The sequence below is a fragment of the Leuciscus leuciscus genome, assembly GCF_965113295.1.
Source record: "Leuciscus leuciscus genome assembly, chromosome: 14".
Taxonomy (NCBI): domain Eukaryota; kingdom Metazoa; phylum Chordata; class Actinopteri; order Cypriniformes; family Leuciscidae; genus Leuciscus; species Leuciscus leuciscus.
Window position 1 is genome coordinate 22126695 of NC_138738.1, and position 23977 is coordinate 22150671.

General features: G+C 43.5%; 1 protein-coding gene and 1 long non-coding RNA gene across 4 annotated transcripts in view; one reads left to right on the plus strand and one right to left on the minus strand.

The window, feature by feature from the left end:
- LOC309474305 (uncharacterized protein) overlaps positions 1 to 23977 on the minus strand; it is a 155690-nt gene that overhangs the window by 122344 nt on the left and 9369 nt on the right. The gene's annotated exons all lie outside the window — the stretch shown is intronic.
- On the plus strand, positions 12891 to 16011 carry LOC309474465. Of its 3 annotated transcripts, XR_014197292.1 has the most exons (7): positions 12891 to 13067; positions 13157 to 13217; positions 13975 to 14093; positions 14218 to 14678; positions 14847 to 14940; positions 15031 to 15153; positions 15261 to 16011. It is a non-coding gene; the product is annotated as an uncharacterized lncRNA (long non-coding RNA). The 3 variants fall into 3 exon arrangements; XR_014197293.1 differs by having other exon boundaries at positions 12891 to 13217; positions 15261 to 16010; XR_014197294.1 differs by lacking the exons at positions 12891 to 13067; positions 13157 to 13217; positions 13975 to 14093 and having other exon boundaries at positions 14670 to 14755; positions 15261 to 15718.

Genomic DNA, 23977 nt, shown 5'->3' on the forward strand with positions numbered 1-23977 from the left:
GTAGGAATGGTCAGATACCGCTGATTGAACGCAGTCTATCTTGGCCTCGAGTGAGGATATGGACGACTTAAATTCGGACAAGAGGGCCTGGCGATGTTCATCCAACAGTTTAGCAATCCCCGTCATATTGAGCTCACCGGAATCGCCGTCAGCGAGGTCCGTTTTGGTTTCTTTTCTGCTTTGCTTACTCGATTTGGAGGTCATGTTAACGAAGGGGTATACATTTCATCCGTGTGAACCGTTTTAAACTGAAATAAACGTATAGATTGGCTCAAACGAAACAGTAAAAGCGGGAGAAACACGCAAACACGTCTACTCCATCTGCCTTCCGGAAGTCGACCCGCATATTGTTAGTTTAACTGCTTATATTGTTCTCATTTGTAAGTCGCTTTGGATAAAAGCGTCTGCTAAATGAATATATGTAAATGTAAATATAAATGGTCTGAAATGTTTGGGGCTCTCAAGTGCGACCCCTAGTGACAGTCTCAACACAATGTCTCGTAACCTCCATCAGGGAACAATGGGTACAATAGAAACTGAGACATTACTTATTTTTCTTTAATTTAATTTCCTTGTGTGTTCCAGTGATATCTGTAAAAAAAAAAAAAAAAAAAAAAAAAAAATGAGAGTTGTTTCACACTGTATTATTCCTGCAGAGCTGATCTATTATTCAAGTCTGTCTGCCAAGTTTTTAATGGTGTCTCTCTCTCACACACACGCATGCTGAAGAGCCAATGTGACCTTCAACAGACTCTTTTGTGTTGTGTTTCTAAAAATAAAGCTGTGATCAGTGAAGAAGAGGGGCGTCTCTACCCATGGGCACACGCTCAAAGACAGAGTGTGAGAGACGAGCCTAATTAACTCTTTCACCATTAAAGAGACAGGGGGTAGCCATGAGGGGGGAGTGTGTGTGAAGACCTTACATGGGCAGTCTAGTGCTGGCAGTGAACTGAAGAAAACTAATTTGATGAAAGAAAAGCAAAGCGTGTATGCTGAGGGGAGGAAGAGTGTTGAAGATCAAGTGAATGTGAGGATGGAGATTAATGAGCATGTGAGGCTGTGGTACTGAGTTATGAGAGGAAATATATAATTTTCAAAAGAAAATGAACAAACACAATTAGCCATTATCCATAGAGCAAAAACAATTCATCAGAACCATCTTGACAAATGAGGATTGAAACAGACAGCTTTAAATTACTGTGGGGTTCCTGCTATTTGCAGTGATTAATTGTGTAATCATAATAGGCAGTTCTCTACAGATATATTTTTGAGTTACTGTATTGAGTTTAATAAAACAAAAACTATTATTTTGTATTACATTTTGTTTTACTAAATGTGTAGGTTTTCATCTGTTTAGAATTAATTGTAAAAGTGTTAATAAATATTTATAAATATAAATATATGACAAAATCTGTAAATAAACAGGGTCATGAGCCATGTCAACCCCTGTTTGTGTGCTTCCTTCTGTTCTCATGTCAACACAACCATTTTAACAAGTTAAATGAGCTCCAAACAAGACAGGACACTGAGGTAGATGGCTGCGGGGAAAAAATGGCATGTTAAAAATCTTCTCCTCTCTTCTTGTCTTGCGAGGGACAGATCATAACGTTGACATGGGCATGGACATCTCAGGGGACCTTCATGCAAGACACTTTCATAGACGGAGCCAGACGCAATGGAACTAAATAAAAAGGAGGAGAATTAACTCCCACATTGTTGCTAAAATAACATAATTTTTATATAATTGGTCCATGTTTTAAAACTAACATTGGTCCAAAACTTGATCATCTTAAAAATGTGGTGATTAATGTGCAGAATTCTGAAGTAACAGTGCTATAACATCCAAAGACCGACATTTGTGGTATTGCACTTCTAACGTTCAGTGCAAATAGGGTGACACTGATCCACTGGCACCATATTTTCCACTCCTAAAATTACAGGTCAATGTGGTCAACATTGGCTTCGTTTACATGCAACCAAATAATCCATTAGTAATTGGAATGACCACTCAACCGGACTGAAAAGCCTTCATGTAAACACCTTAATCGATCCGATTAAGCTCGGTCCGAATGAAATTTCGATAGGAATGAAAGGGCTGGTTTATTCCATTTCTAATCTGATCGAGAGAACATGTTAACACTTGATCGGATTGAAAACTGAAACTGGAAAGAACTGTGCATGTGTAATGACTAGAGCCCGACGGATATATCGGCGGGCCGATATTAGGCATTTTTCAAACTATCGGTATCGGCTTTTATAACGGCCGATAAATGAATATTTAAAAAATAAAATAAAACCGGACGAAACACCCTGCAACCATGTTATGAGTGTTGGCGCTGCATAGTTTGTCCACCAGAGGGCACTCTATAAGGAAGACTGCTGACATCAATAGCCGCGTTTCCACTGTCGTGCCAGGGCCGGGCCGTGCTAGTGCGTGCCAGTCGCGTTTCCACTGTCACTTCTGGGGCTGGATCGGGGCTTGTACACGGGCCTACTCGGGGCCAACGGCCAGGATTTCTGGCCGTCGAATACCTTGGGCCAAAGCGGGCCAGCTCGAGCTAGAGGAGAGGTTACGAACAGAGGCGGAGTTCACCTGAGTCGGGAGCATAGAGGAGACGGCAGCGCCGGATGATTCTGTCAGCATTAAAGACTTTTAAAATAATTTAACTCGCGTTCATGTTTGAATGCCTTCTGTTTGTGATGCAAAAGACTATGCGCGCTAACCATTACCATGGTAAACATAGTAAACGCTTGAAGATACGCATAGTAAAAAAACATAGTGAACGCTTGAAGAAATCCGACCAATAATTAAGGCTATCACACAGTCATGTTTTTATTTTATCTGTCAGTAGCCGACGTCTCGTCTCATTATACCGGACTATCATAAAATAAAGCAACTTTTTTTTCGGGAGCTTCCTCTGTTTCTCTGACTGAAAATATCTGTATGGGAGTCGAGAGAGTGCTAAAGCTCCTCAGGTCGTATTTTTGGTGGCATATATTTGTAGAGATGATCATTCTTTCTAAATGTGATGTAAATATGTCCTGTAACTACCAGATAAACAGAAACAGACGCGACTGAAGAAGTAAGTGTGTCCTCTTTCTTTTGTGAAATAGACCTAACGGTAATTTATTTCTGAGTGACTAATGTGCAATTTTGACATAAATTAATTCATTATGATCAATGTATCACTTTTTATTGTAAACCTGTGGTAAAACATCGATGCTTGGGTTTTAAATATCCAAGTAAACAACAAAAATAGCAGCAAACGGCCGCTTTTATCATGTTTGTTCTCTTACGAGAGGTCTCTCGTACTGCGTAAGATATCCTTTTCCGCGAGATATTGAAGCCAAAAATTATCCTTAATTTTGTAATAATGCAAAACGCGTTGCAGCAGCAATGCAGACATAGGCGAGACAGCTCGCGCGCCTATTGGCTGCTCTGCGGCAACTGCAGCAGCCTATCGAGCGAGGCCTGGCGTGACGTCAGACCCAATCAGGGCACTTCGCGCCCGCTGCGTCACGTCCCGCCGAAATGGGCGTGGTCTAGGCCTATAAATATCGCTCGCAGGCAGCTATTATCTGATTTTTCATCCTTCAAGCGAAGCACACGCATCGCTGGAGCTGGATTAGAAGCCGCGCCGTCGAGAGAGAGCACCTTCAGCGGGACAAGTCACTGAAGTCGCTGGCCGCCCCGCCTTCCTGCCTTCCTGCTGCGCTTTCCGGCGCTTATATCCTTCTCTTTTAATTACACTGTATTTCTGTGTGTGTGTGTCGCCGCCGCGACACACATTTCTAAAAGAGCTAGCGTCTTTTTAAAGATGCCTTCCTGCGGCTCGTGCAGAGCCACACTCAGCGACGGGGACCGCCACGTGATCTGCGTTTCCTGCCTGGGTGAGGAACATGCAGCTCTCGCGCTCGCTGACGGCGGATGCCCTCACTGCGAGCTGATGGCAATGGCGACTCTGAGGACTCGCCTAGCCGTCTTCACCGAGACTGCTCCCCCGCCCGCCGTGGCGTCGCGCCGTAAAAAGCGCCGTGCCCAGCGGGCCCCGGAACCCTCCCTCAGCCGCCAAAGCTCGCCGGTTCGCCCGCTTGCTTCCCCGGCTTCTTCTGTTTCGCTTCCTGACGGACAGCGGCCGCCGTCTGCCGCCGCTTCCGTTGATATCGCGGATGAGGAAGCCCTGCTGGGAGAGGATGATTCCTGCTCTATCCTGGCGTCAGGCAGTGAGGATTGGGCGGGCTCTGAGGACCCCGCACCCCCTGCCCGCACTTCGTCAGGCAAGAGAGCTTCCATTGAGACGGAACTCATGCGAGTACTCGCACAGGCCGCGGCGAGCCTCGGCCTCGAGTGGTCTTCGCCTGAGCAGCCCGCTCACAACCGGCTGGATGGATTTTTCCTGCCTGGGGAGCGCGCTTCACCTGTGTCCAGACCGGCGCCCTTTCTTCCTGAGTTACACGAAGAAGTCGCCAAGTCCTGGAGCGCCCCCTATTCTGCTAGAGTGCGTCCTGCTGTTTCTTTGGCATTCTCCGCCGTTGACGATGCCAAGAACAGAGGATACCTCTCGCTGCCGCCGGTTGAAGAGGCGATAGCGGCCCACTTATGCCCGCCCTCCGCTGGACGGCGCGCTAAGCCGGCCCTACCCTCTAAAGCTTGCCGCACGACCTCAAGCTTGCTCCACCGCGCTTTCTCCGCCGCCGGGCAAGCTGCGTCAGCGTTGCACACCATGGCAACGCTCCAGATCTTCCAGGCCGATCTCCTCCGTAAGCTGGATGAGGAAGGACCTGACGCGATCTGCGTGCCGGACTTAAGGAGTGCCACGGACCTCGCTCTTCGTGCTACTAAGTCCGCAGCACAAGCCATTGGACGGACTATGGCTTCTCTCACCGTGTCTGAGAGACATCTCTGGCTGACGCTCTCGGAAATGGCCGAGTCTGAACGCACCGCGTTCCTCGACGCCCCGCTTTCCGCTACAGGCCTCTTTGGATCCTCCGTCAAGGATTTCGCGGAGAGATTCGCAGAGGTACAGAAAGCGTCTCAGGCTATGAAGCACTTCCTCCCGAAGCGCTCCAGCTCTGCAGCAGGCCGTGCGAAACCGTCTGCTCAGAGCTCACAGCCACAGCCACCGTCCACTGCCTCCACTTCACAGCGCCGCCAGGCCAGAAGCGCGAGACCGCGCTCCCGCTCATCCGGTCGCCGCCCCGCAGGACGCGGCTCGCGACCTAGGATCACGGTGAAGCCCGAGGCCCCGAAGTCGTCCTAGCACAGCTAGGAAAACGACGGTGTTCCAGTCCCGCTGCGGCCGAACTCACACCAAAGCTATTCGCTCGTCCAGTTCCAGAAAATGTGACTGTTCCAGTGTTTTCTGCAGCCAACAAGTCGGTTCTGTCACCCGCTTGCCTGCACACAAATGCCGTTTTCACGGCTACCCAGATAAATCCCCAAAAGAGTGTATTTTCTGGTGTCCCGGCCACGGCCGATGGTGTTTCATGTGTAGTAAGAATGCCCACTGCCCAGTGCCCATCCCTACACATAAGCACAGCCTGTCACACAGGGCTCGCGCACATAAAACCGACTCAGATCGGTTGCGCTTCAAACATGGTGAACGTGCCCACTACCCAGTGCCCACTAACACCACGTTATGCATGTCTCACGGTTTCTGTAAAAACGAAACCAACGTGCACTCGCTTCACGCAAGCGAACGATGCTTTCGGTGTGATAAATGTGCCCGCTGTCCCGCGCCCACATCCACACATAGACATGACAGTTCCCACGGGAACCGCCCAGCCCTCCCCCTCGCGGTTAACCACCGCAGAGGAGTCGAGCGCGGGCAATCTGCCCGCTGTCATCAGCGCGCCCCATGCCTCAAATGTCACGAGCGACACGCTTGTGTTACAGCACACCGAAGCTTCTCCATCGCTGAGCGAGCGGAGCGCGCTTCGTATTCGACCCCTAGCTATCCATGCAGACGCATGGGCAAAGCTACCCGGGGTTTCGAAGTGGGTGCTGAACATTATAGAAAGAGGCTATTCGCTGCAGTTTCGCCGACGCCCTCGACGCTATGTGGCGCGCGTCGAGACCACGGTAAAAACAGAAGTAGCACATCTACTTCGAGCCGAAGTGACGAAACTATTGAGCAAAGGGGCCATAGAACCTCTCTCTCAAGATCAGAGCGAGGGAGGGCTATACAGCAGATACTTCCTGGTACCGAAAAAAGACGGGGGTCTCAGACCCATACTAGATCTAAGGCAACTGAACAAAGTGCTTGTGAAGCGACAGTTCAGGATGCTCACGACCAGGCAAATCCTTGTGCAGATTCGCCAAGGAGATTGGTTTGTGTCAATAGATCTGAAAGACGCGTATTTTCAAATACAGATAGCGTCACGTCACAGGCGATATTTGAGATTCGCCTTCGAGGGCCAGGCATATCAGTACACAGTCCTGCCGTTCGGTTTGTCCCTAGCACCCCGTACATTTACGAAGTGCATGGATGCGGCGCTCGCACCCCTCAGAATGAGAGGCATGCGAGTGCTGAACTATTTGGACGATTGGCTGATTCTAGCGCAATCTCGCGCAGTGCTCATAGAACACACGACCATTTTACTCGATCACCTCGAGGATTTGGGTCTGAGTGTCAATTGGGCAAAGAGCTCCCTGTCACCCAGTCAGAAAATATCTTTCCTGGGCACAGAACTGGACTCACTATCCATGATAGCGCGACTATCACAACAGCGCGCGGTAGACATTCGACGCACAGCGAACTCTTTTCGCTGCGGCGCGTTTGTCCCGCTCAAGAAATTTCAGAAGATGCTAGGTCTCATGGCCTCAGCATCGTCAGTGCTCCAGCTTGGTCTACTCCGCATGCGCCCGCTGCAGTTTTGGCTGAAAGCGCGAGTCCCACGCGAAGCGTGGGCACCCGGTTTGCTTCGCCTCAGGGTCAATCAGAAATGCGTTACAGCTCTGAAACCCTGGAAAGCGAACGACTGGTACCAATCAGGTGTAAGCCTGGGGACTTCCTCGAGGGTGAAAGTGGTGTCCACGGACGCGTCCACCTCGGGATGGGGAGCGCTGCTCGAGGGCAGACCGTTCTTCGGCCAGTGGTCAGAACGGGAGAAGCTCCTGCACATAAACTGCCTCGAAATGCTGGCAGTAGACAACGCGCTGACGCGTTTTTGTCCCCAAATAAAAGGTCACCACGTCTTGGTCCGTTCGGACAACATGTCTGTGGTGTCCTACATAAATCGCCAGGGCGGCATCAGATCCGAGAAACTGTACAGGCTGGCAGAACGCCTCCTGGTATGGGCTCAGTGCAACCTGCGCTCGCTCAGAGCAGCGCACGTGCCAGGGATCTTGAATTTAGGACCGGACAGACTGTCCAGGAACAATGTTCCGGCAGGCGAATGGTCTCTACACCCACAGACAGTCCAACTGCTGTGGAAGAAATTCGGCAGAGCGGAAGTGGACCTGTTTGCGTCTCAAGAAAACGCTCACTGTCAAGAATTTTTCTCCAAGAGCAGGAGCGCGCTGGCCCATGTGTGGCCCCGCCGCCCGCTCTATGCTTTTCCCCCCGTCTCTCTCCTGCCTCAGGTGATAGAACGGATCAGGGAAGAAGGATGCTCAGTACTGCTGGTAGCACCGTTCTGGAAAAACCAACCTTGGTTCCCAGCCGTGATGCAGTTAGCAAGTACTGCCCCGTGGCCAGTACCAGTGAGGAGAGATCTCCTCTCACAGGCCCGCGGCTCGATCTGGCATCCTCACCCGGAACTATGGTCCCTTCATGTCTGGGCCATCAACGGGTACATGTTGGACTCCCTAAAGGAGTATTAAACACGATCACGCAGGCTAGAGCTCCGTCTACAAGACGACTCTATTCTTCGAAATGGTCAGTGTTTTCGGGCTGGTGCACAGCCCGTGGTGTGTCACCCACAAACTGTGATGTGACGGAGGTGCTTTCCTTCCTACAAGAGCTACTGGATGGGGGCAGGGCCCCCTCCACGCTCAAAGTTTATGTGGCGGCTATAGCAGCGTTCTCAGAAACAACGCTTGGTCAGTCAATAGGAAGGAACGATTTAGTCATCCGCTTCCTTAGAGGAGCTAAGAGACTGAATCCTCCCAGACCTCCCTCAGTCCCCGTATGGGACCTTTCTACGGTTCTGGAAGCCATGAAAGGTGCGCCATTTGAGCCTTTACAGTCAATCGATTTGAAACACCTGTCTTTCAAAACGGTGTTTTTGCTGGCTCTCGCTTCAGTGAAGCGCATAGGGGATCTGCACGCGCTCTCTGTGAGCGCGGCGTGCATGGAGTTTGGGCCCAATGACTCAAAAGTTATACTCAAACCTAAGCACGGTTATGTTCCAAAATCCCTCAACACACCGTTTAGGGCGCAGATTATCTCTCTGTCAGCCCTACCGGTCCCTGATGAGGAAAGAGACGCGAGCCTCCTTTGCCCAGTCAGGGCATTACGAGCTTATGTGTCTCGCTCGTCTGTTTTCAGACAGACGGAACAGCTCTTTGTTTCGTTTAGCGGACGTTCTAAGGGACTAGCCGCGTCGAAACAGAGCCTATCCAGATGGATAGATGATGCTATAGCGCTGGCATACGCCTCCAAGGGCATGCAGTGCCCTTTGGGTGTCAGAGCGCACTCCACGAGAGGCATGGCCTCTTCGTGGGCCTGGTCAAGTGGGATTGCCTTGCAAGATATTTGTATGGCGGCAGGCTGGGCCTCCCCGTCTACATTTATAAGGTTTTATAACCTAGAGGTTCTCGCCCTGCAGGCCAGGCTGCTGTCGGTCTAAACTACCAGTATTATCTGACCTGATGCGTTCAGCTCAGAATGCTGCGTTTGCTGAGCACAGCTCAACGTTCGACAGTATAAAGCTGGGCAAACTGTGTAAGACCCACATTTTCCCCCATCAGTTCAGGCCGTACCCCGCCCTGTCTGTATGATGAAATTCGCGTCCCATCGACGCTACTTTATGTGGAAAAGTGAGGCTGCACCCCTCCTTCTTCCCGGACTCCCTGTGAGTTCACTGAGTGATTGTGCACTATATGTACCCCGGGCTTTCGCCCTTGGGTCTTTGGTGTCAGATCTCAGCATGCACGGCGTTTTACATTGGGTCCCCTAGCGTAAGATATCTTACGCAGTACGAGAGACCTCTCGTAAGAGAACGTACTCGGTTACTAACGTAACCTCGGTTCTCTCTAGAAGAGGGAACGAGTACTGCGTATCTTGCCGTGCATGCACACGCTCTGGTTGCTTCGATGATGAAAAACCAGATAATAGCTGCCTGCGAGCGATATTTATAGGCCTAGACCACGCCCATTTCGGCGGGACGTGACGCAGCGGGCGCGAAGTGCCCTGATTGGGTCTGACGTCACGCCAGGCCTCGCTTGATAGGCTGCTGCAGTTGCCGCAGAGCAGCCAATAGGCGCGCGAGCTGTCTCGCCTATGTCTGCATTGCTGCTGCAACGCGTTTTGCATTATTACAAAATGAAGGATAATTTTTGGCTTTAATATCTCGCGGAAAAGGATTTTCCCCTAGCGTAAGATATCTTGCGCAGTACTCGTTCCCTCTTCTAGAGAGAACCGAGGTTACGTTAGTAACCGAGTACGTTTTCAACACTGTTTCCAGTGATTTCTGATTAGTTTTCTGATAAAACTTCCATTTGATGGTGAAATGATGGCACACACACACACACACACACACACACACACACACACACACACACACACAATAGTGAACTTTGTCTTGTTTAATAATAATACAAATGATGATGATAATAATAATATCATCATCATTGATTTTTTTTTAAATGATTACTATCAATATTAATAATAATAGTTTTTTTTTTTTTTCAAAGGACTTTAAGTTTCATATCTTAAGTTTGTATTTTTAATATACATTATATTTATCAGAACTTTAATATATTCTGTTCTGTTGTGACAATAAAACAAACAAGTTTATTTTTAAACTGCATTATCATATTATTTTAGTAAGGCTGAGGACTCTTAAATAACTACAAATAACATATGTTAGGGAAATCTGTTCATGTTTTGTTACGCGTTTCTGGATTTAAAAAAAAATATATATATATATATATATCGGCCGATATATCGGAATTTTAAATCACCAAATATTTGTATCGGTATCGGCCTTAAAAATCCTTTATCGGTCGGGCTCTAGTAATGACATAGTAATGACATAAATGACAGAACGAGCTGCAGTTGTATGTCCTAAATGACTTGTGTTAACCCTTTATAGGGCACTCATTGAAATACTTGGAAATTCTAAATTTCAACCATAGAGTGTTATTGGAGGATATTATAAGATTTCTAAACATTTGTGAGTTTTTACATTTTTAAATTTTTTTAGGTTGGAAATCAAGGGCAATGAAGTTACCATATATGGTTCCTCGCCAGTCTAGGGTAATGTTTTTCCCTTAAAAAGTGTATATATAAAAATATAATAAAAACACAAACTTGTTACAAACATAAAAATATTTATTTAGTAACATTTTAAATTATTATTAGGAACATTTTAAATTAAATTATTATTAGGAACATTTTAAATTATTATTAGGAACATTTTTTTTTTTTTCAAGTCCAGCGAATTAGGCCACTGCTTCGTGGTACTTAAGGAAGCAGTTGCGGCCAGCATTGAGGCACAGATGGACCTTGCAGACCCTGCAGACCACGTTCGACCTCATGATATTCCCCTTCCGGCTGCAGTACTTGCAGGTCTGGCGGTTTGTGTAGACAGGGGCGTGGAACAGGGACATGTCAAACCGCACATGGATTGCTGGATCTGTGCTGCGGTGTCCCCGGACAGGTGTGGGGATGGCAACAGAAGTGCTGAGGCTGCCTTGAGATGCTGAGCTCCTTCGGGGATGCGATGTGAGTGACCTTGGGCCGCTAGCTTCCCTGAACACCTGGATTCTAAAAATTTTTAAAGACAGGCCATTCAGAAAGCCAATAGCCTTGCAGTCCCGCCTGTAGAAAACCCAGGCATTCGTGAGGCTGATATCCACAGAGTAGGCAAACATGCCACTGCATGAAAAGTGGGATTTTCGACAGTTACCGGCGCTGTAGATTGTCGTGGAAGTTCAGGTTTACGACTGCAAACGGCAATTTACAGGCAACACTGCAAACTGTCGGAAATTGTCGGAAATTGACGTGGGACTTGCTTGCCCCGTGACCCCCCTCCCTCTAATGCTTTAACATGTAAATGAGACTGCTGTGAGCTTTACAAATGCAAATGAGGGTAGCAGGGGGAGTTTTATCCCAGGTGACTCAAAGGTATTAACTTAATTCTAAAAAAAATACAATATTTATTTATAACGCAAAATTAAAAACAGCCAAGGCTGACCAAAGTGCTGTACAGGGCAATAGATAAAATGCAGGGCAGAAACAGGACAATTAAAAAAAAAAAAATAGTTGTGTCAAGGGGTATTAAAAGTTTTCAAGGATGTTTTGAAGATGGAAATTGAGGGAGCTAGTCTGATATAGAGGGGTAGACTGTTCCAAAGTTTTGGGCCTGCAGTCGCAAAAGTGCAGTCGCCTCGTTTTTTAAGTCTGGATCTGGGCACGATGAGAAGACAGTGATCACTGGATCTCAAAGTACGAGATGGAGTGTACGGGCAGAGGAGTTTGGTCAGATATTGGGGGGCCGGTTTGTTAAGAGCTTTATACACAAATAGTAAAATTTTAAAATCAATCCTGAATGTGACAGGTAGCCAGTGGAGTTTGAATAAAATAGGGGTGATCGACTCATATTTGCGTGTCCCGGTGAGAAGTCTAGCCGCTGCGTTTTGAACTAGCTGTAGACGAGAGAGAGAGGCCTGAGATAGCCCAAAATAAAGTGAGTTACAATAGTCTAAGGCCATCCTTAAAAATATTCTTGTTTGCCGTAACCCGGCCGACCCTGTCAATTTAGTAGCCTACCGACCCAATTATTTATTTTTTCCCCCTTTTAGTCCGACCGACTTGCCGGCTGAAACTTGTGTTAAGACCGACCGCTTTTTTGTAACTCTTCAAACAACTAATATAAATGCAATAAAATAATATTAGTTATTAAGTATTGTGAATATAAATTCCGTAGGCCTGCATACAAACATAAGCTATAGCAGTGTGATTTTTATTTCAAAATAAGAGATTTTTGTTTAACGGTAACACCAGTGACACAACTCCAGGGGACCACTACTTTCATTATAAATTTTATAATATGTATTCTGCATTTTTTTTATATATATAATTTACATAATATATTTGATAGTTATGTATACATGATTGTATTTTAAATGGTGTAAAAATCTGTTATTGACCTCAAAATAAAGCATTTTCCCTCTGTACATGACTGTGGGGACGAGCACTTCTGTGGTGCTTGAAATTCTATATAATTCATAAAAATCAAATATTGCCACATTGATGGCTCAAGAGTGTGTAATTGTTCAAATAACATATTGTTTTATTTTAAAATGTAAAGAAATTGTAACCCTAAAGTGTTTTTTAAGTGTAATATTTCTGTAAAGGCTAGGGACAGAAAAATTGACATTTTCATAGAATGACCCTCTTACATTTTAGCTTAAATTGATATATTTAATGAAAGTAGCTAGATTAGTTACTATGTGTCATTAGCAATAGCCAATGTTATGTAAAAAAGACACAAAACCATTTATTTCAACAATTAATTTCAATCAGGCTTTGCCACAAAGGTAAAATGTGCATTCCATGCAAACAGCATCACAATCTCTTAGAGCCCAACCACTGTGCATAATACAACACGAACAGAAGATTGTATTTGACTCATGCTGCATACACATACGCAATGACAAGAATTATGCCTACTGTACATATAGAGTTACAACTACGATTAGAGTTGTACCTCGTTTCTATTTTGCATTAAAAATGTTTGTGGCCCCTTTAAGAAATCCCTCTCTTCTCGCGATACTATTCACTTGTGCTGGACGCGTGCGCGCGACCAGAGAACGGCAGCCATTTTTCATTGTTCAGGAGAGCTCCATGACGGTGCGTGCATCGATCGGATTCTGTGTTATACGTTCTTCTTTCTTGGTAAATATTACTCCAATATCTTTAATATGCACAAATAAGTTGTGAAGCGAAGTTAAAAGAACATTTGATGTGTACATTTTTGTTTATAGATTCATTTGGAGCGCATGTGTGACGAGGGAACCTCGTGGTGATCGGAGGGTAAAGGATTGGGTATGTACGTTTTATGGTTTATGGGGGAAATTACTGATGGCATGTTTATTTGATAAATCTGTTAATGAGTTGAATCTATATTCTGTGATTATACAGTATAACTTTATGGTTAAATGCATATTTCTGGTTCCGCATGGCATGATTAAACGTGGGTTGTGGCTTTGTTAAAGTGCTTTTATTTCTCTTGTAACTTAGGCCTAAGTTACCTCAGCCACTGCAGTATTCCAGTTTGTGTTATCGTATTTAATTGTAGCCTAACATATTTTGGTTTGGAGAAATCAATTTAAATCTGACCAGTTGCAGTGTATTACACTGCATTTCAGTTTGAATTGAGTTAAGTATTCTGTGGATTTGGGCATTGATCCACTGGTTAAGCTTTTTGTGACATTTGATTGTCATCTTCAAATTTACTGTAAACTGTTTCTACAATTTCTTTTTTTTTTTTCTTTTTTTTAACTAGTGAAATCTATTTTTTTTCATGTGAAATCTCTTCAAACAAGGCAAACTTTTTTCTTAATCAGACTTTTATCTGTTTAATTGTGCTTCCATTGACCGCTGTCACTTATTTTAAACAGCAGTCAGAATAAAACCCCAATTTCAAAAAGCATAGTTTGCTTCCGGTGTGTATTTCTGCAATTTCACCCGGTTGCATTTTTTCTCCTTTGTTTAATTTTACTGTGACTTATGTTGTTCTTATTAATTTTACTGTGACTTATGTTGTTCTTATTAATATCACTCTCAATTCATTGTTTTCCAGCTGCCTTAAAGACATATTACACGACAATGCGCAGGAGCTTCAGGTACAAACAACCAGATCTTGCATTGCAGGCGGAAGCTGTGGTGAATTCAGCTCGGAGTCGAGCGAGAAGAAAGACGGTAAGATTTATTAGATTAGATTCGTTTTTGGTCAATGTGACTATTTTTCAGGTGCATTAATAGATGTGTGTTGTCCATACGCAGTGCATTGCGCAGTATTGATTGTCTTTATTGGTTTTAACAGCTGCTAAAAGCGAGACAGAGTGTGCTAGCTGAGGATGAGGTGGGCCTTCGGAAGTGTGCTACCATAGACCTGATGTCTGATGAGGAAGACGGCATCGTTGGCGGGGTGTCTGGATGGATTGTGCGACCTCCGTCCTGTCGCAGCCAGGAGCTCACCGAGCTCTGTACCACGCTGCAGTCGAGATTAGAGGCGACTCCAAATTACAGGGCAACGCACCACAGACGTCTGCAAAATGGACCGAATTCAGACAGAATGCCGCTAGTTACCTGCAGCTGTATTTTGTCAGGCCTTGTGAAATGTAAGAATATTCTGTTTTTCATGATTTCATCATAAAGCAAGAGGTCATGGGATTGATGGCTATTATTTGTTTAATAATTGTAAATAATCCTGTAATTTACAGGAAGCCGTATGCCATCTTCTCAACTCTGAGACAAATTGTGGGTGCTACGAACTGGAGCAAGGTAAAAAAAAAAAAAAAAAAAGAATCTTACATTCTTTTATTTTTTTACTTTCATAAAAACTTACAAACATTTTAAAGGTAAGATTCAAAGAATATGCTTTCATTCTCTTGTATAAGAAAATAGATCCGTTATAGTTTACGATCTTAATCATACATTTTGTTTCCATAGAGTAACCTCGCCTCATAACGAGGGCGTAACCTCACATTTACTCAGAGCTATGTCTGCAAGTCCAGATTTTCATGACGCTGATCATGACGACATTGTAAGTAACTTTTACTATTTTCTCCTTGTTTCATTTTACTGTGACTTGAGTTGTTTTTATTCATATCACTCTCATTTAATTGTTTTCCAGCTGCCTGTAAGACATACTAACTACGAGACAGTACGCAGGAGCTTCAGGTACAAACAACCAGATCTGGCATTGCAGGCCGAAGCTGTGAAGAGTTCAGCTCGGAGTCGAGCGAGAAGAAAGAGGGTAAGATTTTTAGTCAATGTGAATATTTTTCACGTGCATTAATAGATGTTTTGTGTCCATTCACAGTGCATCACAGTACTGATTGTCTGTATTGGTTGTTTTTACAGCTGCTAGAAGCGAGACGGTGTGCTAGGTGAGGATGACGTGGGCATTTGGAAGTGCGCCACCATAGATCTGATGTCCGATGAAGTTCAACCACCAGCCAGGAGCTCACAGAGCTCTGTGCTACGCTGCAGTCGAGATTAGAGGCGACTCCTAAATACAGGGCAACACACCACAGACGTTTTCAAAGTGGATCGAATTCAGAGAGAACGCCGCTAGTCACCTACAGCTCCGAAGATGAAAACAGACACTGAGCTTCCAATTTGTTGTGTGTGCAGATGATCTATGCTTTGTACATAGGTGTATATTGTTTTGTGTCTGTGCTAATAAAGCTCTTTCTTTGAATAAACAGCATGTCCCTGGCAAATTTTCCATTCCTTTATAAATTCATGTCCTTGATGGTAATAATAGTGTAGTCCATAGGTTAACAATGACATGAATATACCACAGAATAGCATATTATGAATATAAAAAAATAATTTATATATTATTATTTATATGAATATTATAATTTTTTGAATTTTTAATGAGCGAGGGTGACCAATAGTAACAGATCTGCCAACCAATCACGAGTGATTTTTCTTGTTTAAACCACGTGGGTTCAACCAATAGTGAGTGAGGAAATTCAAGCCTTTCTCTGGCGGGAGCTGCTATTCATATGGTAATTAGAGCCATTCACACCTCCGGCGCGAGCGCTCTGCATACGTCATGGTTCGTTTCCGACAATATTCGGCACAGACGAACGCGACGTTCACAGGCTGTAAATTGTCGTTAACTGCCGAAAATTAAGGAGATTTACGGCCGTTTACGGGGTCGGAAATCCCAATTTTCATGCAGTGTGCGCATATACCACCTCTTTGATTTCATGGGGGTGCGGTAGAGATGGACCAGCATGTCACTTTTGTCAATGCCCCCCATGTTGGCATTGTAGCTTTTGATGACAGCAGGGCAGCTCACTTGTTCCTTCCTCTTGGTTTCACTGCAGTACCTGTAGACTGAGGAAATGGGCTCTGCCCCCATATCTGTTGACAGAAGAGTGACAATCCTATTGTCCTTCCACCTGAGGGCCAGGATCCCATCGTCACTGGTGACGTAGTCATACGTACCACGAGGGACAGCCTTATTCTCCATCTCCTTGATGATTTTGAGTGGAGGCTTGCCTATTCTGTTGTCCCTGGCTGTCCCTGTGTACCTGCAGTTTTTGTCCTTGAGGTACCGCACTATCTCCAGGCTGGTAAAAAAGTTGTCCGCAAAGATGGCTGTGGTGGTGGAGGAGGACATGGTGCTGGCTAGGACGGAGATGATCTGGCTGGTGACACCCATGGCTGTTTGTTCAGGTGTCAGGGGAACACCGTGGGCCTCCAGCGTAGTCTTACCTTGATACAACACCATGTCATGGATGAAGCCACCCTCAGAAGCCCTAGCAAACAACTTGAATCCCCATTTGTCTGGCTTGTTCTTAATGTACTGCCTCAGGTTGCCAGCTGCCTTTGTAGGCAATCATGACCTCATCCACAGACTGCTTGGGGGTCTGTGGCTCACTCCTGAAGGCAGCATTCAGATGACTGAACAGTGGCCGCACCTTGAAGAATCGATCGATGGTGCCAGTGATCTGGGTGTTGTCGTTGAAGTGGACAAGCCTCTTCATCAGCCTGAACCTCTTCGATGACATGAGGTTTGCGACTTGAGGGACCCTGGTCTCCATTGCCCAGTAGTCTTCAACGGCAGGCAGCTCAGCAATCCCCATGTACATCAGGATAGCCACAAAGATCATCATCTCGTCTTCAGTGGTGGTGAAGGAGGTGTTGATGTTCTTCTGGTTTGCATACAAGTTGGTCTGGTATGTTATGTGCGTGATGAGTTGGGGGCTGAAGTACCTGCTGAAGTACTGAAATGGAGTCTCAATGAAGTCTGGGGGACAGTGCTGGTACTCAGGCAGGGCGGCGTTGTCCAGGTCATCCTTCCTCCAGGTGGTTAGCCTGGCTGCTGGCTTCCCCTTCTTAGTTGGCCTCTTTGCTTGTGGTGCTGGTTCTTCATCATCGTCGTCGTCATCATCATCATCATCATCAAGTACCTCAACTGCAGGTTGCACACAGTGACTCCTCTTGGCAGAGGGGCCTATATCACTCTGGCCTGGAGTGTCTAGGTTATGGGTGGATGGGAGGAAGTCAGGGTCTGCCACATCATCATCTTCCTCCTCAGAGCCCTCATCATCACTGATGCTGGGGTGGGCTGGCACAACTGTCCCCCTCTTGCCGTAAAAGATTCGCGTAGATAGCTGCAAAGAACAGAGAGTACATTTTTGAGTCAATATCAAGCCCAGTTTGAGTTATTTGTTGAGTAACAGTGAAGTGCAGATCTACTGAAATATAAATAATAAGAAAAATAAGAAAAATAAGTGAGTAACATTGGACTGGTATGTCATAACACTTAAGTGCTAAAAATATAAATCCTTTGAAATATTACTCAAATTATTAAAAATGTTTATTTTAATACATGACATAATTTGAAACCAAATTAATGAATAGGGTATTCATTTATGGTTTGTGCTCCTAAGAACATCTAATATGATTCATGTTTTATAAATAAATGTATACATTTATAAAAGATCTGTACTACTGATCTTTGGTATGGTCAAGTACTGGTGGTACCACTTATTTTAGCAGTAATAAGTCTCACAGTAAAAAAAAAAACACCAATACATGGCATTTAACTATGATAAAAACTGTTTCAAGGGCATAAAACTTACACATAAAGGGTAAATATATAATAAGAAGTGCAAAATATCATTATAAGTATTAAAAACTGTTATAAAGGTCATAAAACTGACCAAAACCACACATATTTCAATATCTATGGCTTGAAAATGTCTATAAATGTGTTACGTTTCCCACTGGATCACTTTATAATGTTATTCAAACCTGTGATAACATCCAATGCACTAGTAAATACTATTGTCCTACGTTATAATCATAGACTGTGGTTATAATGCATTATTTGTAGAAAAAATACCCTAGTACGGCTTTTCTATACGCATAGGGCGTATGATCAAATATGGTCTCACCATTTTTCATGCCACAAATGTCAATACTTTCAAGAAATCTATGCAAACAACACCTATCTCAACATGTTGCACAACTATTCAACCATAGAATGTGTGACTTTCATCAACTCACCATTTTTTGTTTTGAAGTTATTAGCGCTGATGTGGGAGTAGGTAGTAGCGCATAACCTCACTTTCCAATATCCGGAACGACACTGAAGTTTGTAATGCTCCGTGCAACTTCTGATTGGTCAGATGCCATCATGTGACTATCAGTGACGTAGCCTGATCTTTGCTGATTGGCTAGGAGAAATCTATGTGCTCATATGACAACGCAAACAGGCAGGGGAGACTCCGTTTGAATGCGCGATTAAGTTACCAAATATGGTTCCTCGCCCGATAAAGGGAAATTCTCCTTTATATTGGGCGCGGGAAGGGACGATTTTACTGTTTGAAAAATGTAAGCAGCACAGCACGGCATAAAGGCTCATGTGCTCGTCATCTCCTATCAGGATCTGAAATAGATCATTATTAAAGGGATACTTCAGCATTTAGCATTAAGCTTTGTATCAGTAGAAAACCTGTAGTATTTTCGAATTACCGTGCTTCCCTCCCTCATATCCCCCTGAGACGAGAGATTAATGTATTTTTTGTCTGGAAAAAATCCTCCGATGACGCAAATATCGCCATTTTGCGTCATCGGAGGATTTTTTGGCTAGAGGCTAGAAACTACAGCCAGTAGTAGGAGCTAGTTCCGCATGTTTTCAACCCGCCCATAGGGGGTGGGATCTCACTCACAGAATATACATATAGTGTCAGCCATCTTTTTTTGGAAGCTAAGCTAACAGGCTCTTGTTCTATGGAGAAAGCTGAGTAGTAAGGGTTACTATCCTCTTTTTCCCGGACATGTCCAGCCGTCGAGATCGTCCAAAATGTCCGGGATTCGGCTTTTGCTTTCTGCAGTCGCCATTCATTGTTTACATGCACACCTTTTGTTTCAATCTAACTGAATTCATTCCGATTGGTGAATCTGAATGTAGTGTTTACATGAACGCTAAACAAGTGATCGGTTGATGTGCATTTTAGCATTGCTAAGAAAAATCCCGCTCCTCCGTGAGGGATAGCCTACGAGACCGGTGCGCCTCACAGGTGTCGCTCATCAGTAATCACGCCACCGGCCTCGCGCCGCTCTCCCACTCCCCTCAGCCTCGTCCTGCTCGCCACAGTAAACATAATGAATAGCGACTGTAGAACGCAAAAGCCGAATCCCGGACATTTTGGGCGATCTCGAAAATCCCAGGCAGACTCGTCACGGAGACTTACGATAAAACGGCGTCTTTTAAGTTTTGAGTCAACTAGTAGCCTAGCCTAGTTGTTTAACTGCGCTCTCTTACGTAGGTGTGGCTTGGGAGTGGCCTCGTAGGGCTGCGAAACAAGTACATTTTGGGAGTTGTTGTCTTTCATCCACTTGAGCCAAAAATACATTTTCTGGATTTTCTCAGTCTAGAAGGCTCCAAATTCAGAAATAATTTCACATTTCTATTACATAAATTACCCATTTTAAATACACATTCATCTTTCCAGAGGTGAAGTATCCCTTTAAGTCTGCACTTTAAAACAAATAAAAGAAGCAATGTAGGAGAATAGTATGTGCAAACAGTGGGAAACTCTGTATATTTGGGCAGTGTGCACATGTCAAAAAATCTATTCTGATTAGAAGCCTGTGACACATAAACGTGTAAATCAACCCGATCACCAGGTAGTAATGGAATACATGTACAAGGTTATACATGTACTTCGTTACATTTACTTGAGTTTTTTTTATTTTTTTTTTATTTTTTTTAAATGTGTACTTTTAAGAGTATATTTAAATGTGGGTACTTTTACTTTAATTCGAGTACATTTCTAATAAAAAAAACTAACTGTACTTGACTTACGCTGGGCGACGGTCCTCTCGTTACTTTAGTTTAATGCAATACATGTTAAGAAATACGTATAGTTATATCAAGCCCTGCAAATGCATCGTTTGCCAGCGATGAAGATCTTTATTAGTTAAACATCTACGTATGTTGTCTGTGAACAAGCTACATTCGATTTCAATTCATACTACTACAAAGTATGACATTACCAGTTATATTTGGACATGTACCTTAATTTATAGATTAAATTAATGAACACCCACCAACCCGCAGTAGTTTGTGAGTATTGCGCAGTGGCGACCTGTATTGCAACCTGTTCATCTTGAAAACGAATGTCTTTGCTAAGACACTGTTAGTTTACACACGCCTGCAGAAATATACATTTGATTACATTTTGGAGAACAGACGAAAGAAGATCCGTCAATGTGCATTTGATCATTGTTTGTGTTTATATGTTCAGTAGCTGTGCAAGCACATGTGAAGAGTTTTCAACAATGGTGTTCTTTGGGTTTACTGTGCAATATAAATTTACAATGGCTTTTGGACAATGACCTGGCCAACCAAAAACTAACCCAAAGTTAATAGAATGCCCAAACAGTGCTTATTCCTGAGTTTACATACAATTAAATACATCACAGTTCCCTTTACATGCCTTTGAACACAAATTCTGCAGGTTCACTTTATTTCGACATTGTCTAATAATCCAAATGTAGCTGTATACGTTATAATTATACAAAGCAAAGAACATGCAATGATATTTGGGCTACAGATGCCAGAATAATGCTGGTCTCTTCTGTGCTTGTTGCAAAGGTATCGAATTATGATAATAATAATCATTTAAATTCAATATCTTTCAAAATATTAAGATATTTATTGTTATTGTATTGTTGTTATGTAGGTGTTACTGGCCTCAGACCTAGGGAATATCTGGGCTGGCAGCAAATGACACACAGGGCGCAGTGAAGCACTGTGTATCTATGAAAACACTGTGAAACAACAAAAGACAGACGAAATGAGTGTCGTTCCCTTGGAACAGATGTCAGTTTACTTCTGAGATCATAAAACCTTTTAGTAACTGTAGGCCTAAGCATTTCTTGAGTAGCATACAAAAATAACTTAATCTGCTCATTAACTGACATGTTAAATGAATCATATGTACAGTACATAAGGTAGCCTATATGAATACATACACACCTGTATTCCATAGCCTGTTTCACATAAAGGCAATATATGAGTTACATTTTGTGTGTAAAGAAGAGTGTCTACAGAATAAAGCAATAAAGATTCACATAAATGTCACTCTTTTGTTACTCACAAAACTAAAAGATGCCCAAACACAAATGTGTCACTCAAACACACATAAAGAGAAATAGGCCTACATAAACTACTGATGCATTTAGAACCTTAACGTTAGTTTACATACACCATTTCACCCTTATTGTATCGTGTTACACTTTAAGCTGTGTGTGCAAAGCTCAAAATAACGATTGAATGGTTAATGCAACAGATAGCCTACACTTAACTCCTCAACTAAGGGGCCGTTTACACCTAGCCACTTCATGATTTTGCTCAGATCGGTTAGCTATCTGAATTATCAAAACGATTCCATTTACACCTGGTCACATAATGTGTTTTTGCAATTCCCAATTCCCGCGCTATATGCAGATTTAATGGAGTGCACGTCACCGAAAGCAACAAATATGAGCTGCATTTTATTGATCATCAGCTAAAATTTCTAAATCAAAGACCGCAATAAGAGAGAGCGGCAACAGCCCTGGTAAGAAAATCATTTCGGTTCTTTACTTTTGATGAAGATGATTGTGTGTTAAGCGTCTGTGACTTACTTTCACTTTGGTTTGCACGTTGGTTTGATTAATAGATGCTCAGCTGCGGCGATGCGTGTTGCAGTAGCGTCGTCGTATCTGGCTATAGCATGACATATCGCCTATAACATGCTCTCACACGTTTATTTTTTAGCATTTTTGGGAGAAGTAAAATTTACTGAATAACCAGATGCATTTACACTTGTCCAGTTTTGTCTGGAATGTGGCCCAGACCATCTCCTGAAGTGGTTTGAGCGATCGGATTCAAATCCGTCTCGAATGCGTTTCGGAGGGCATAACACCTGTTTTTTTCACGATCGGATACAGAAACGCATGATGTGGCCATGTGTAAACCCTAGTACACAAAAATAAGCAACTTCACATTGCCAATGTGTTCAAACATTACAATAATGCTGTATAACTTTTAATACTTATGAATGCATTTAATAGGCTAAACAATTAATCGTTTGCATTCGTGACCCTCGAGTTAACTAAATTCGTACAAACACATTAGAACATGGAAAGGTCACTTAAAACACTTTACAATTACGTTCTTTAACCTTCCCATCGTCATGTGAACAGTCAGAAGAATGTTTAAAATGTATCTTATTTTACCTTTGAAACAATAAAAGAGACAGACGAAATGAGTGTTGTTCCCTTGGCGCATTAGTTTACTTCTGAGATCGCACCGGGAGAAAGCTAGTCTCTATAGTGTGCTTCACATGAGCGCTCAGGTGCCATCTATTGGTGTTCACATAAAAAAAAATAGGGGGGTGTCAGTTTTCAACTAATTATTTGATTAAGCATTTTATAACACCCTTTACATAGGCTTGAGTAGATTTTTGATTGGATACTTTTTACTATTAACTATTAAGATTATTCATTTTATATTTACATTTATTCATTTAGCTGATGACTTACAATTGCTATATATGTCAGAGGTCGCACGCCTCTGGAGCAACTAGGGGTTAAGTGTCTTGCTCAGGGACACATTGGTGTCTCACAGTGGATTCGAACCCGGGTCTCTCACACCAAAGTCATGTGTCTTATCCATTGCGCCACCACCACCACACGGGTATATTTTTATATATATTTTTATTTTATTTTATTTTATTAAATATTATATATTAAATATATGTTAATATTTTAAATATTTGTATAAGTGCTTGTACTTTTACTTGAGTACAGTTTTTGGATACCCTACCCACCTCGTTCGGATTTATCAATCGTAATGAATTCATTTAGATTGAAACAAAAGGTGTGCATGTAAACATAGCCATGTTATGGCATTGGCATAAAAGAATAATTAAGAAATAGGGTATAAGTCTATTGAAGAAGCCAAGGAGACACAGAGACTTGGCAGCAAAGGAGGTCCTGTAGGCTAAGGTGGAGCCATGGTGATGAGTGACTGAGGGTGCCAGAGGGAAGGCAGGGCATGCGGAGCCAAAGGGGTGGCACAGGCAGATAGACGTCTGACCAAGGGTGGGACGAGGGAGCCCGGTGAAGCCGTAAGGATGACGGTCCCAGGTGGAGCGGAGAGAGGGAAGAGCCAAGGTCGTCTGGTCAACGGGCCAGGGTGGAGTGACGGACACAGGGGATCCATATGCCAAGATTATAGGCCCCTACAGCCTATTAATTACTAAATAAGATCAAACATATAGCCTAATGATAAATTCCAGTAAAGTGAACTTCCTGTAAGTGTGCCTACAGAAATAGACTCATATAGAATCCAAGCTTTATTGGCATGACTGTTGGGCATTAACTGTATTTACAAAACATAGGCTGAAAGTAGGCTTATAGATAATATAGAACATTAATTGGGTAAAGAGATAATGAGATTCAAATTCAAATGAATAGCCTATACAAATATTTTTTTTAAATAGGATAGCCTACATGTGAAGTATTATCGAAAGATATTAAGAAACTTCAGCAGTTTC